General features: G+C 43.3%; 1 long non-coding RNA gene across 4 annotated transcripts in view; it reads right to left on the bottom strand.

Annotated features, from left to right (window-relative positions):
• The window catches only part of LOC121074093, a 49,518-nt gene extending 37,306 nt beyond the window's left edge, over positions 1-12,212 (bottom strand). For all 4 annotated transcript variants that reach the window (XR_005822112.1, XR_005822115.1, XR_005822113.1 and 1 more), the window contains exons 1-2: positions 11,813-12,212; positions 11,140-11,238 (exon numbers count right to left, since the gene is read on the bottom strand). This is a non-coding gene — a long non-coding RNA (uncharacterized LOC121074093). The remainder of the gene's footprint in view (positions 1-11,139; positions 11,239-11,812) is intronic.
• Between the last annotated feature and the right edge of the window lie 1,996 nt (positions 12,213-14,208).

The raw sequence follows: 14,208 nt of genomic DNA on the forward strand, positions 1-14,208 counted from the left end.
AAGTGCAGGAGGAGAGCTGCAGCACAGGGAAGCGGTGCTCAGATGCCACACAGAGCAAGTCAGCCTGCAGGACTGCTCCCAACACACCAAGGCTGAGAGATCTGCCTCACCTCCACAGTGCAGGGCATCCTCAGCTGTCTCTACAGCTCTCTCCTCTGCAGGTCTTAACTCACGTTTCCTCATCACACGTTATGGGATGCCTGGGACTCTTCTGATAATCCACAAAACCTCAAGCCAGATCACAGCTCTCAGCTACTAGAGAGCTTCCCCCTCTTACAGCAGAGAAGGGAGAATCCCATAGGAAGTCCTACTTATGCCACACAAGGGGTCCTGCAGGGAAATCTCCAGCTAGGCTGCAGAAACCAGCGCTGTGGTTCTCACTAACAACTCATTTCAAGCCACGTGGTCCTTAGGAAGCTGGCGGGCTGCAGAACACATCCCTGTGTCCCCTGCATGAAAATGTAGCACAGGAAACGGGTTCAAGCATGATGGGACTTCTTGCCCCTTCCAGGAGGGCCAGCAGGCTAAGGGCTTTTCCCGTCAATGGGAAGCAATGGATTTGCCCGTGGTGCCAGCTGTGCCTCTTCACACCAGCAAACCCACACACTGCAGTAGATCTACAGTGGCCACTCAAATGCTGCAGTGCCCAGTACCCAAAAAGAAAAAGGACTGCTCCAAAAAGTCTATTTTGGGGCTACGCTAAGGCTCCAGAGCTGTTTTCACGCTCCCCAGGATATTAATCATACAGTATATAACCTAACAATGTCAGGTCAAACAGCTTTTAGGACTGCCCGTGACCTCCAGAAGGCTCCACTATCCTCCTGCTTTGTTCATGCAGTCACACAAAATGGTCACGTCACTGTGACTATTCTTAAAAAAAAAAAATAGCAGCAGAGAAAATGAAGATCAGTTTAAAATACCCTATCAGCTACAGAGGAAAGTCAAGCTAAAATTAACTGTTTTGAGCAAGACAGATCTAGATCTATTAAGCAGCTATAAAATCGCTGCAGACAAGTGTCCAAAGCTTGGACAGAAGTTGGCAGCGAGCACAAAGAAGTTCCTAGGCACGTACGCCTCTGCAGATCTCTAGCTTTGTATTTGCTCTCCCCGTGTTCACTTACCAAAAAAAGCCAACTAACAAACATCGTCTTGCCTATACAAACCAAACATTTATGCAGTGTTCCTAGACAGTAGTCACATCAACTGTAATGATGACATTCGGGAAAGCTTGTCCCGTAATTTTACACCTCTGTATGGTTTACTGACTACTCTCTGATAGGTGAGGACTATACCCAAATCAACATCACGTTCCTACAGAGCTTGGGACAAACTTTGGGTCCAGAGACCAAACAGTGGCAGAAATTTGCAATGGAAGTTGCAGTTCAGCTGAAAATATTTATGCTGAGACTTCCACGTACATTCACTTATGTTTCTATCTTTAGATCTTAGATAAATAAGTCCTTACAGGTGGACATGTTAGCAAATACGAGGACAAAAGCCCTTATTTCCTAGTTTGCCTAACTGATTGTTAGCCAGGTTTGCCATAGCATTCCTAGATAAAATTTCCCTAAAAGCAGACCTTACAAATAGCTTGCAGCATCACAAAGTTCCTCTGCGCTCAGCAAAACGCCTCAGCTAGTTTCTGCAATTGCTTCTTGGATAAAAGCTCAGCAGCATCAGTCCAGCAATCCCTCTGCTTGCCTCCGTCCTCAAACACTCGTAAAGTGCCCGTTGGGTGCCTGCAGCAGTGGACAGCCTCCCGTGGACCCCCGTGCAGCAGTGGACAGCCTCCAGGTGGTAACAGCCCAGATTTGGACACCGACCAAGGGCCTTGAGGCAAAAGGCTCAATATCACATTAGTCTTTCAGAGCTCTGCCATTGAGTTAACACGTTCTGCTTCACTAAAACCAAGAGCTTCCCGGGGTAGCGGTGCCCTTGTCTCCACAGCCCTCACAATCTCTAATGAGAACAAATTTAGGTGCATTAGCATCCATTCAATTTTCAGCACTTAAACTTCATAACTCTTCCCATTTTGTCACTCTTAATATTTATAAGACATGTAGCAAATGATTGATTTTCCTTCGGACCCCTTGTCATTCACAGCCGCTTATCTCCTGCATGTAGGGGGCCATCAACAGATTTATAGCAGCCCATAAAAGTTGTTACCAAAAGTACAGTTTCTTTTTGTGTGCGATAATTTCTAATAACTCTTATGCATGATAGCAATTACTGACAAAAGTCAGCCTCTGTTAATAGAGTTTATCTCAGTTCATCATATATTCTTTGTCAGTGGAAGCATTTTGACAAGCCTGGGGTTAATTAAAACCAAGAAGACAATAAAATACACCTAATCAAACATTACAGGTACAGAAATCAATTAGCAGATTTATGGCACTTCGGAGCCTTCTATAACGTGCAAAATTCAAAGAAACTGTCAGTTCCATCCCCCCAAGACAGTATAATTGAATTTCTAATTGAAACTATTTTTCAATAGGTAACACAATCCGCAAAGTTGGATTTGCATTAAAGTGGCATCTGCAGAGGACAGAGAAATCTAAGAAAAAAAATAAAGAAATCCCATGCTACTCCCATTGTTACCAGGAATAGTTATCATTATTTGCATATTTAAAATTTCACAAAAGCCCTTCAGAATCAATAGAGTGGCCAATTCTTTGCTAAGACAGATCTAGACACTAACATTCTTGTCGGAAGAGTTCATTTGGAGCAAAAGAAAAAAAAAATCAGAAAGAAAATTCAGGGTAAGGGCTGCAGATAGTTAGGACGAAGGGCAAGCAGCAGCAGGCTGGCCGTGGTTCAGGACTGACATATCCCAGCAGACCTGGGTGGAAGATTCCTCTCCAGTATTGCCTTACGACATGCACTGACGTGACAGCACAGGATGAACAAGGTGGTGACCAAACAGCATTGATTTACTGAGAGCAGGTCATGGCTGATCAGCCTGCCTGCCTTCTATGACGCGATGGATGAGGAGGAGGAAATAACGGCAATATCTTGGTTTTAGCAAGGCCTTTGATGCTGTCTCCCACAGCACCCTTATGGGAACTGGTGAAATCTAAAGGGACCGTGTAAACAGACAATAAGGTAGGCAGAAAACGGGCTTGGCCTGGTCATCGGCAGTACGAGGTCCAACTGATGGCCAGTTATCAGTGGTGTTTTTAAGGGAAGGATGTTGGGACTGATATTGTTTAACAGCCTTACTAACAACCTCGATGATGGGGCAGAGCAGTCTCAGCAGGTAGGTGGACACCACCAGACCGTGAGCCTACCCGTACAGCGTTCATCTCTGAAGTGAGACACAGAAAGCACAGACATGCACAAGCACAGGTAGTCTCACTACATGGTTCTACTCAATGTATATTATCTGTACTTTACATTGCTTCATTTCTTCTACTGCTGTAAGATAGGTATCTCCCATAAGATAGGATAGAAATGAAAAATCATATGAAGCCAACATAAAACTTTCTAGTACTTGCATGTTTCAGTGTAGTGAGCCAGATTCTTTTGACTTGATTTTGTTTTTAGCACTAAGATAGCCAGAATTTGTCATAAACAAAAGTATCGTTGTTATTTAAAATGAAATATTAACTATTCATTTGATATTTATTAAAATGTTCATTAAAAATTTAATGTTATACAGTGAAACAAAAAATACTGTTTTTTTATTCAAATGCCCTCTCTGATGCTAGGAAATCCAAGCTCCGTTTAACTGGATCCTGCTTCACAAGAGTCAGAACCTGAGCACAAATAAAAGTAGAAGAAATAAATAAAAGTAGAAGAAATCTTAGGCTTTTAAAAAAATGGTGAAATTGGGTGAAACAAGTGGGAAGTCCCATTTTGCTTGTTCTGTTCTTTACTCTTTGGTGTTCTCTCTCTCCTTCTTTAAGAAAGCCATGGAGAAATGGACCCAATCCTCCAATACCACCCAGTTTTCCAAGGAATCCCAGAGAGCACAGCCCCAACTGCACACCTCCCTGCTTCAGGCACCTTTCTTCTGCCAGGTAAACCCCCTTTGTTCTTCTAATACCACACATTGTGTCTGGAAGAAAAGCGTATGCAGAAAGCACTTCCACAGTAGCTTCACAAAGCAGTAAGCCTTATCTGGGACGGGAAAAGCATTCCTAAGCAGCCATCTCTGTAGGACCCTACAGGATCAGCGAGGGAAGCACAGCAGCAGGGATCTTCTCATGGGGAGAATGGCCACCTTCAGCAGAGAGGAGCTGTCCAGAAGGCAAGATTTTCTGTTACCAGCGAAGACAGCTTTTCATCTGGATATCAGTCAGTGTGAAATTAAATCCCGGCACATTTGGGAAATGGTCCATGGAGAGGTGATTAATTCTATTAGGGGATCTGGAGGGAACTCACTCATTTCAGAATTCAGATCGTAGCAGAGGGTTTTTTGAGGTCTAATCCTTAAAACTTTGCTTCAGGAGCTGCACAGGGTAACCCTAAACATTCCCCAGGAGGATGGCTGGGGGAAGACCACAGCCCTGGGGTGCTTTTCCTTCCAGTATTATTAGCAATTCCCTGGTTCCCAGGGCAATGCAGACACAGAGAGAACCATGGGAAGAGGAAGCATGACATAGGGAGCAGGAAATGTTCCTACGTACTCTCAGTTCAGCCACGAGGTCAGAGTTACTATTACAGTGCTGTGCTTGTGAAAAGCATCACTTCCAACCTTTATTTTTAAATCATTTTTGCAACTTGGAGTGCTTTTCTCTGGCTCTTCCCTCCCCTCCCGGCTCCATGGAGATGTACTGTGGCTGAACAATTCCTGGTACTGCAGCATTCATGTCCTTTATTTCAATAGAACAAAGCAAAGGACTGGCCTGTTGTTTTGGTGGTTCTTTTTTTGCAATTGTCATTGTGCCTCACTAGAAGGTTTCCAGTGGTCTGGAAGTGCCCTTCATAACAGAATCGAGCTGAGGTTCCAGTGAAGCATCACCTTGCAATTAATTGTAGGAAGGGTGTGGGTTTTTTTGTTTGTTTTTGTTAATTTCCTTTCCTTGTTGTCTTTTCAATTTCACCACCAGCACGTCTCTTTGCTTACTCCGTAATCGAGCTCTGTTCCTCACAGGCTTACACCTCTTGCTTGTACCAAAAGGAATGGAGGATTTCTGGCTGTTGAGACCTGAAACCTTTCCGTCAGCCCTCACTAGAAGCAGCTTTCAGTATCATCCCCCTCTGGAATCTGTTGACAACGTAAGGTAGGAAGTTGTTTCACTCTACAAGTAGGAGGGAACAGCAGCTAAAGGAGGCTGACAGGTACAAAGCCATCTACCTACAGACGTTGCAGGGAACATGGAACAATGCAGAGCAGGAGGAGAGCTCGGTCTTGCTCTGTTAATAGAAGGTGGTGGAGCTGGGGAGACCAAAGGACACATCCAGTGGGTCCAAGAGTTTATCTGGCAGGCTGATGTGCGAGTGTCAAGCATTGTAGCTTATGTCTAAGGTTCTCCTAGGATCAGCTTAGCTCTCCCTTACTGTAAATGAAGTTGTTTGTCCTCCCTCTCTAAAACTTGTCATTATTTATCCCATAGGTCATGACTTCCCAGTTCTTTCCCATTTTGGCATTTCGGATTGCAGCATGTAAAACTATGCATTCTGCCGGCCTAGACTTCACCACCAAATAATACAGAGTAGTTGTGTCTCCCCCTCAGCACTGCACATGACACTCCTATTAATATTTCCAGGAACAAGATTACTTTTTAAAGGAGCATCACTCTGACTCACTTTGCTGTGATTCACTATGGACCCATATTCTTTCCTGCAATACTGCTTCCCCAGGCAGTTTTTTTCTTTTTTCAAATCAGATGTTTTCTCCCTAAAGGTAGCTTTTGTCCTGAATTTCATCTTATTGATTTCTAACCATTCCTTCAATTTGTCTAGATCATTTTGAACTCAAAGCATGCTCTACAGACTACCTGTGAAGAGGCCCCCAACAACAGCCTCCTCAGACATTTTAAGACATCCTTTCCTGTATAAGCCAAGGCACCTGCAGAGTAGGATACCTGCACCATCCAATGCAGAGAGCTCGCAGGACTAGGGAAATCAGCCAAGGATAAAGGTTCTTTGCGAATGGTTCTTCCCACTGGTGTGATCCCACTTCCTAAGCAAATCCAATGCATGCTGCTCTTACAGAGATGTCCTCAAGGATAACATCAACAACTACCTCACTCACCCAGCCTCCCAGCAGCTATCGGCACGGCAGACCCCCCTTGGACAATCGGGGTGCTTTCTTGTCCTACCCAGAACATAGCTCGATCCTTCCTACCTGGAAGGTGAAAAACCAGAAGCCACCCCAAATCCCAAGGGCATAGACATTTCCACACCCAAACCACTGCGTACCAACGCAGACAAAACTGCTTTTTTATTTCGAAGCCATCTGATAGCAGTGTGAGAGTGCCAACACAGCAAACACTGACCAGCTGACACATCTTTCCTGATAGAGGGCAGGACGGCTCAGACAGAGCCAACACGTGCTCCGCAATATGTTCACTGCTGTTTTAAAACAGCAGATTACACCAATGCCCCATTCAGAAGATGTCAGACTGTGTTGGCACATGGTCACAATGTGTTGTTACATGGTAATTTTCCCCTCAGCCCAAATATTACTAGCCAACATTCTGGCCAGCCACTGCAAGGCAATCCCAGGCAGAAAAAAAAATCCTAAATTCTTTCCTTATTAAGTCTGTGTGCAACACAAGACAGATTTTTTTTCCCCCCTCCTTGTGTTTCAGCTTTTTACCCAGCTACAGGAAGATGGGCTTCAGAGAAATGCATAAAAATGCTTTCTTAACAGTAGCTGCAAATTCACCCGTCTTCTCAATGCTGATACATTTTCCTTCAGAAGTTTTCATCTTTTGACATCTTTGCATTTCCTCCATGTTCCTGCTGCTGTTTCTCAGCAATAGATAAGAAAACTTCAAAACCTTGCTCTGCACCAGCAATAATGAGGTTCAAAAGAAAAGATTTTTTCCATCTTTCTACATAAAAAAAAGGCCTGAATCAGAGCTCAGTAGTGCACAAATATTACTCATGTCATTGACACTAAGAAAAGGGGAGCTGTGAATAAAAAATGTTAAAAATGAACACAAGGAGCATTGTTTGCATATCAGAAAAATTAATCTACATAGAGAAGTGTAAGAGCCTGCAATTCAGAAAGCAAAGAATTAGGACAGCCCAGCTGAGAATAATTTTCTAGCCAGTTAATTTAATTGCATAAATCATTCCTTTGTTAGCAATAAAGAGATATAATTAAAATGAGATTGCTTCTCATTTCTATTCTCTGGAAACTAAAGGAATTGATTTTGGGGAAAGCATTCTTCCAAATACCAGATCGGCAAATTACATTTACCTTTTTAGAAATGCTAAATTATTTTGCGCTAATATCATGGAGGGTTTAATTAATTATAGATCTGCCATATGATCTTAAAGAAATAATTTACTTAATGCCCACAGAACAGAAGTTAGTAAGTGCATGTATCCCTCTGATAGATGGTGTGCAGATTTTTACAAACAGGTCAGAAGTTGAACAGGTGGCTGTCAGGAGAAATATGAGGAAATATAATAAATGTTTAAAGAGGGGGGATGGTTTGTTAACAGATACCGGTTTAAAGCACTGCTTCCTATTTGCTTGCATGTACCTGGATTACTGCTCTTTGAACCCCTCGGAACTGATTTTCTTCTAAATATTGTAACGATAGTTGCTGGGTATCCACTAATCTTTAGGATTCAATAAGCATCAGCAGGTTAACAACAGAACAACAAGCAGAACAAAAAAAAAGTGAAAGCCCACCTATTAAAGCAAAATATTGTTTTTGCTGAACATTAGAGGGGTTGGCCACAGTCAGACAGGCCCTTAACAAGGCTGTAACACAACATACAAATCCTATCTATGGCTGTCTCTCTGTCATACAGAGAGCACATCATCCTTTGGACGATCTGCTTTCCCCTTTCAAGACCACAAAAGTCACAGAACTCGGGAGATCACACAAGCTATTGAATTCCCTCTTCTGCACTTATGATCAGCCATGCAACAGGTTTCTAAGACACAGAAGTGAGAACAGCTACATGCACGTCACGTACCTCTGGCCACAGCACTTGACCCGGTGTCCTAAGGCCTGCAGTAAAAACAAAGGCCACAACATGCAACAGAGCCCTGCCAGTACTTTGCCATTCTTCAAAAGAAATATGAAAATACCAAATAGAAGCGTTTCTAGAAATAGGTAAAAAGCTCTCTGAATCTTCATATGCCCTCAACTCATAAGTACCTGCTAGAAAGAAGTAAAACAATAGGGTCTATCATTGTTGTTTGATGGGAACTCTGAAATTTAGTGATCAATTTAGCACCAAGTCTGCAAGCAGGACACACCAGCCAGTCACTTAAAACCAACGTCATGAGAATGGAAATCCCAAAGGTTTGTACTAACATCCTGCCTGTATCATGCCCAGCCACCTCCCTCCACAAGAAACTTCCCCAGCCACCACGGATTTGCATTCCCCACATCTGCTGCCCTTCAGACAAAGGAGGGACTGCTAGATACCAATTTAAGCAATTTAAGTCAGGCCACATCAATGAACTCTCCAAACATACACAAAGTTTCCTACAGATCTCAGACACTCACTAAGCTGCACGGCTTCCAGGGACATCTTAACGTGGTAAACCCTACAAGCAGTGGGATATCTCAGCAACGCACCTGCCTGGCAACTCCGCTCTCAGTATTAGTTTACCCTTTCTTCTCTGGGATCTGCAGAAAAGAACCCTCCCCAAATCAGCAGGCATTCCTACCCAGCCCATATAACACTGCCTCTGCCCCTGCCCCATGAACATTTCCTTTTCTACACACTTGGGAACGGGACACGCTCTGCCTCGTCCCAGGAACATCATTCCCCATGCAGACCACCGCTGCGCAGTGACAGCACACCCATCCCCACGGAGCACACCGTGAAGGACTGCGTGTAGGCTGAGACGGAGAGGGCTTTGCATGTAAGAGTTAAATAGCAGATAGATTAGATCTCATCATTTGAGATTTCCAGGAAAAGTATTGGGTTGCTATGGAAACCTCAACATAACCTGGGTTTTCCCTCCTTTTGTTTGCAGTGACTTCATTTTCTACAAACACCGGCCTCTCCCAATTTCCACCAGTGGGCCTTGCAGTTTGCAAAAAATATTTTTCTTAATGTCCAGTTCTCTTTGTGAGTGTATTTTTCAGTATATACCTTTTTGCAGTATCACTGCCACAACCTCTGAACTCAGCTTTTGCAGCAAGTACTGTATGATTTGCTCCCAACCAGGAAGCTCAGCTCTTAGACACCTGGCTCTATTTCTGCTTTGTGAGCAAGGGGGAAAAGGGAGAAAAGCCTAGCAGTAATAGAACTGAGCCTTCTTGGGCTTCAGTTGAGGAGAAACCACACCTACAACCTCCCTTCTCCCAGAGTAAGGGATGTGCACCCCTAGTGATTGGTTTTTTAGCATCTGCAAGGACCTGCCCCACTTTAGGCACTGCAGGGGTTTGCTCCCAAATTGCAATGGCTTTGCACACAAGCTTTCCATGTAGAAAATGAGACCAAACCTCAACAGCAACCTAAAATCTCTACAAATGGACTTTGTACTTGTAGTACGGTCAGGCAACCACATCAAATCAAGGAATACAAGGTCCTGTGGATTGTGTCATGTAGCCCAGGCTTCATCATTAACTATACACGTCCAACTTGAAGATGCCACACAAGGAATCAGCCTCAGTACTACACATTGGCAAAGAATTGCGTACAGACAGTGAAACTGGTGTCACTTTAGAAAGGTGAGAACTTACCTGTTACTCTGTCCATTTTGGGCTATCAGCACTTTATGGCAAAGAGCATCAAGGACCATTATACAATAGAGAGCACAGCAAGAGCCAAACCTGATTCTGGCTCGCTGGCACTACAGAAGTAGAAATGGCACAAGGTGATAAACAATGAAAGAAACCCAGCCCAATCCCCTTCAAATCACGCGCGCACACACCAACTGAAAACTCCATCTCTACCTTGCAAGAGATCAGCACAGTTCTTAAAAACCCGTTACTGGGTTCTGCCACTCTGGAGTCACCCTGCTGGTACTGAGCAAAGGGCTGCAGAAAAACAGCGAGAGCACTCACACCTTTGGGGGCTGAAGGAACAAAAACGTATTGCAGCAATGCTGATACATACCTACCACTTACTTTCTTCAGTCCGCTGGCACCCAGAAAGTCTACCACAAGCAATACTTTGCCAACATTTGTATAGAAGTGTGAGCACTAAAAATACCAGAAATGAGGAGGGCCCACTGAAAGCCACAGACGAGAGGTCAGCTAAGTGCAAAATGCTGTGGAGTTTCACCAGCTCATGTACAATGCTCTACCTATTTAGGAGGTCTCATGTAATGTAGCTTTCCCTCTTTAGCTTTGGAGAATGTGGTGGGTCTTTTAACCAAGTTTTCCTAGTTTTTATTCCCAAGTATCTAAAATGTTTCTTTTATGCATTGTAATAAATGGCTTATCCTTTACAATTGTGATAGAAAGGTCAAGACCGTCTTTCCAAAAAGAAAACATTCCCCTGGATGTAGGACTTCAAGGAACATGAGCATCCCCCCACCAGACTCTTTTCAGCCTCAGTTTATACGCACACTTCATCTCGGGTCAACATCAAAACACAGCTCCACGTGTATGAGCCTTTCACACTCACTCCTAGACCGATCCCAATCACTTACATGAACTACAGGCAAGTGACTACCATGCTCAGGCTCTATTACCTCCTTTCTCCAGACTCTTTTTTTCCAGCAGCATAAAGGGCCAATACTTAGTCACCTGTATCTAGTCTGTAAGCTTTGGAGACTGAGCCAGCTAACGGTGGCCACAGGGCCAGAGCAAGCTTTACTAAAAGTAAAAGGGCACTTTGAAGCCGATTCCCACTACCATGTAGTAGAACATAATTTCACAGGTACAGGTGACCTCAGAATACCCTTCATGTCCTCCAGGTAGAAGACAAGACTAAGATGGACGTAGTGGTTTTCACCGTTGCTTGGATGGTCTTTGCACAAAGCTGACCATCAATCTTCTGAAATCTTTATAAAAAGTCTTTAAAAATTAACTTTTAGTTTACCTGGTCCTGGCTAGTCCTAGACTATAGGAATGTCAAGCTGCAAAGTTGTTATTCTGAGGCTGCAGATTCAGCGGTTTTCCTCTGGCTTCCTCAGCAAAGCTGTGACAGAAACAAAACATGAATTCATCACCACTATCTGTGCCAAGAGCCCCACCAAGTGGCTAAACACCTGCATCTCCTCTTCCAGCCCATCCTACAACCAGAGCAAAAAGAACCACTGAAAAATAAAAACTTGCTGACCTAACCGAATCCTACTCACTTTGACCAAAGCCTAACAGAAAGAGAGCTTCCAAGACAGTTTTAAAAGACCATTTTTTCCAGCAATACACATAGATATTTATCTTTAAGCAACAGACCAGGACAGAGAAAAAGAGGCTTCCTTCCTTCACAAGGAAGAGGACCACAACACATACAAAGAGGAAAAGAGGTATCACACACAGCCTCTTAAAATTAAGGCTGTGTGTTCATATACAGTGCCAAGCCATAATCCAAGTTGCTGACTCATTTCCCATGTCACTATGTATTCCACTTGCAGAGATACCAAACCTGTTTGCAAATCTTTAAGAAATTGGAGCAAAGGCCTGTCTGTCCTCCCTCTAAAACTGCACATCCTAGTGGGCAGGAGACACCTTTTTTATGGTGTGCACAGTCTGTACAAAGGAAGGATACTCACAAATAACAGGAAGGTCAAGCTGTGCTGTCCACACATATATTCTGGCTGTTCATACATCTGAGCTGTTAAGAAATATTTTCATCGGTGTTAGTGTACAGCACTCTCCCACCAGCACAGCAGCTGCATATTATAATTTGGTTGATAAGCTCCATGCCTTCTCATCAACCCACCTCCCACCATACACTTTTTTTAATTCTAAACTAAAATTCTTCAGCTGTAAAGGAGGCAGCTTTGGGACAGACTGTGAGCATGTAGACAGACCATCTTAAACTTTCCACTCCTAGAAAGTGACCTTCTGAGCAATACCTATATTCACACTTACTTTCCGAGTGATCTAAGCTACTGCCTGATCTCTGCAGGTTTCCTAGAGAACAGCCCTAGCATGACCCAGACCATGCTAAATCAGAGCAAAAAGCAAGTGCACAGCGAGATGATGCCTTGAGATGATGTCTAAGGCTGAAAACAGTTATAATAGCAGTTTTCCCTTTTTTACCAAGGATAAAACTTGTAGGGAACAACAGACTTACGGCCAAAGGAGAAGAAAGCATCTTCCCTCTCCTGTAAGAGGGAATGCAGAACTAGGGAGAGACATACAGTAACAATAAAATAAAACTAGCAGCATGAATAAAGTAGGAGTTTGCTGAGCTGCAATAAACTACTCCTGCCCAGGTAGACAGACAAAATTACTTGATGCCATACACAGTAGAAGGGGAGACACTGTACATATGTTACTAAACTAACAGACACTGATAGGGAGGGAGCACTCAGTACGAGTAAGCTTTGCTTACAGGGTTAGAAGTCAAGAAAACTTTTCATGTTGTTATTTAAACTCAGTATCTAGCTGCAAACACACTTGTGTGTGCAGTCAGTATTTTTGTAATGCTAAGTATTTCACCCTGAAGAAATCCAGGTATTGGCCATAAGATGCCAGACCACTTATGCCTGTCTAAAGGAAGAGTACAGAAAGCAGAGACAGTGTCTTTTCAAAAGCCTGTTAATAGGCTGCTCTTTTCAACAATTGGTTCCTTCATTGCTTATAGGACATTGTCAGTAATTAAACACATTTGACACAAGCAAGTCGAGAAAGCCTGTCAGCCCAAGCCGTACAACGCAAGATTGCTGCAAGCTTTCTGTAGTACATGAAGCACTACAGTATAGGCAAAAATTAAGCTACGAATTTGAACAATGTTATGCCAAGCTGTACAGTAGCTGCTGACACTCAATTATTTTCACAAGTAGACCACAGGGAAGGCTGCGAAGCTCTCATTCCACTAAGCCTCGCCTGCCTATTCTCCTCTATCAGCTCCATGATTCATTTCCATCTCTAATTTGCTAATTTCACTCTAGTGTCTCAACAAGGAATTTTGCTGTTTTCTTTGAATTAGGGCTTAGCAGAGGATTATAGGCATTTAAACAGAAGTAATACTAAAAGAAACAAACAAGCAAAAAAGAAAATTTGGAATGCCACTGCCCTCTTGAGGGAAATTGAGCTATGGTGCCTTAGCAAAGCCATTCTCCCTGCGCTGCTATTCAGGTCACACTAAAACTCCCCCCACTGCCTTGCCATATGGTTGAAGATGAGTGCAAGTTCTTGAAAGGCAGCAGGTAGCTTCACAACTAGGAATCATGTATCTCTTGATAAAATATAACTTTTGTTATGTTTTGCTTATAGGTATTTTGGGAACAAGTAGACAAGCTCCTCTGAAGGCTCAAGAGCCTATTGGAAATACATAAACCCCTCCCTGGATATCATAAGTTTTGTTTCCCCACGAACTGCAGCCTTTTATTTTACCCAACAGCTGGTGTCAGAAAACTCCTGAAAGCAGGAACCAGAAGTTAGCATTTACTTTGTCCTAGATCCTTAACGACTGGGTTATACAGGCACTATCCCTCATCTAAGAATCCTTATCTTTACACGCAGCTTCCTCCCAGCTACTCCTGTCAAAATAAACTGGTAGCTGAAACAGTCCTCACGGTATCTAATTGAAGCTTCTGTGAATCTCTTTCATGAGAGCTGCTGTAACATCTAGGCTGTTAAAGCAGCTGAACACCTCCAACCAGTCGATATTAGAAAGCAAACACCGCTGCTGTGTTTAGAGAATACAAGTCAAGTGAGTGTTCTTGAATTTGTATAACATCAAAGTAAAACAAAACAACCCACGCCCCAAAATTCTCAGAGCAGTTGAAAGAAGGAATGCTTAGCTTCCTGTGCTGCTGCTGGCTGCCACATGGGCTAGACAGGCATGAGAAGCAGGGATACTGCAAGAAAGCTCACGGAAAACTCTATCCTTGCTGTCTTTGGAGATTCCAAAATACTCCAAGTCTGGAAATACCTAAACACTAGTCACGCTGTGTTACATAGGCATCAAATTCATTAGTGAGTGCTGCCAACGAAA

The sequence above is a fragment of the Cygnus olor genome, chromosome 8 (assembly GCF_009769625.2).
Source record: "Cygnus olor isolate bCygOlo1 chromosome 8, bCygOlo1.pri.v2, whole genome shotgun sequence".
Classification (NCBI taxonomy): domain Eukaryota; kingdom Metazoa; phylum Chordata; class Aves; order Anseriformes; family Anatidae; genus Cygnus; species Cygnus olor.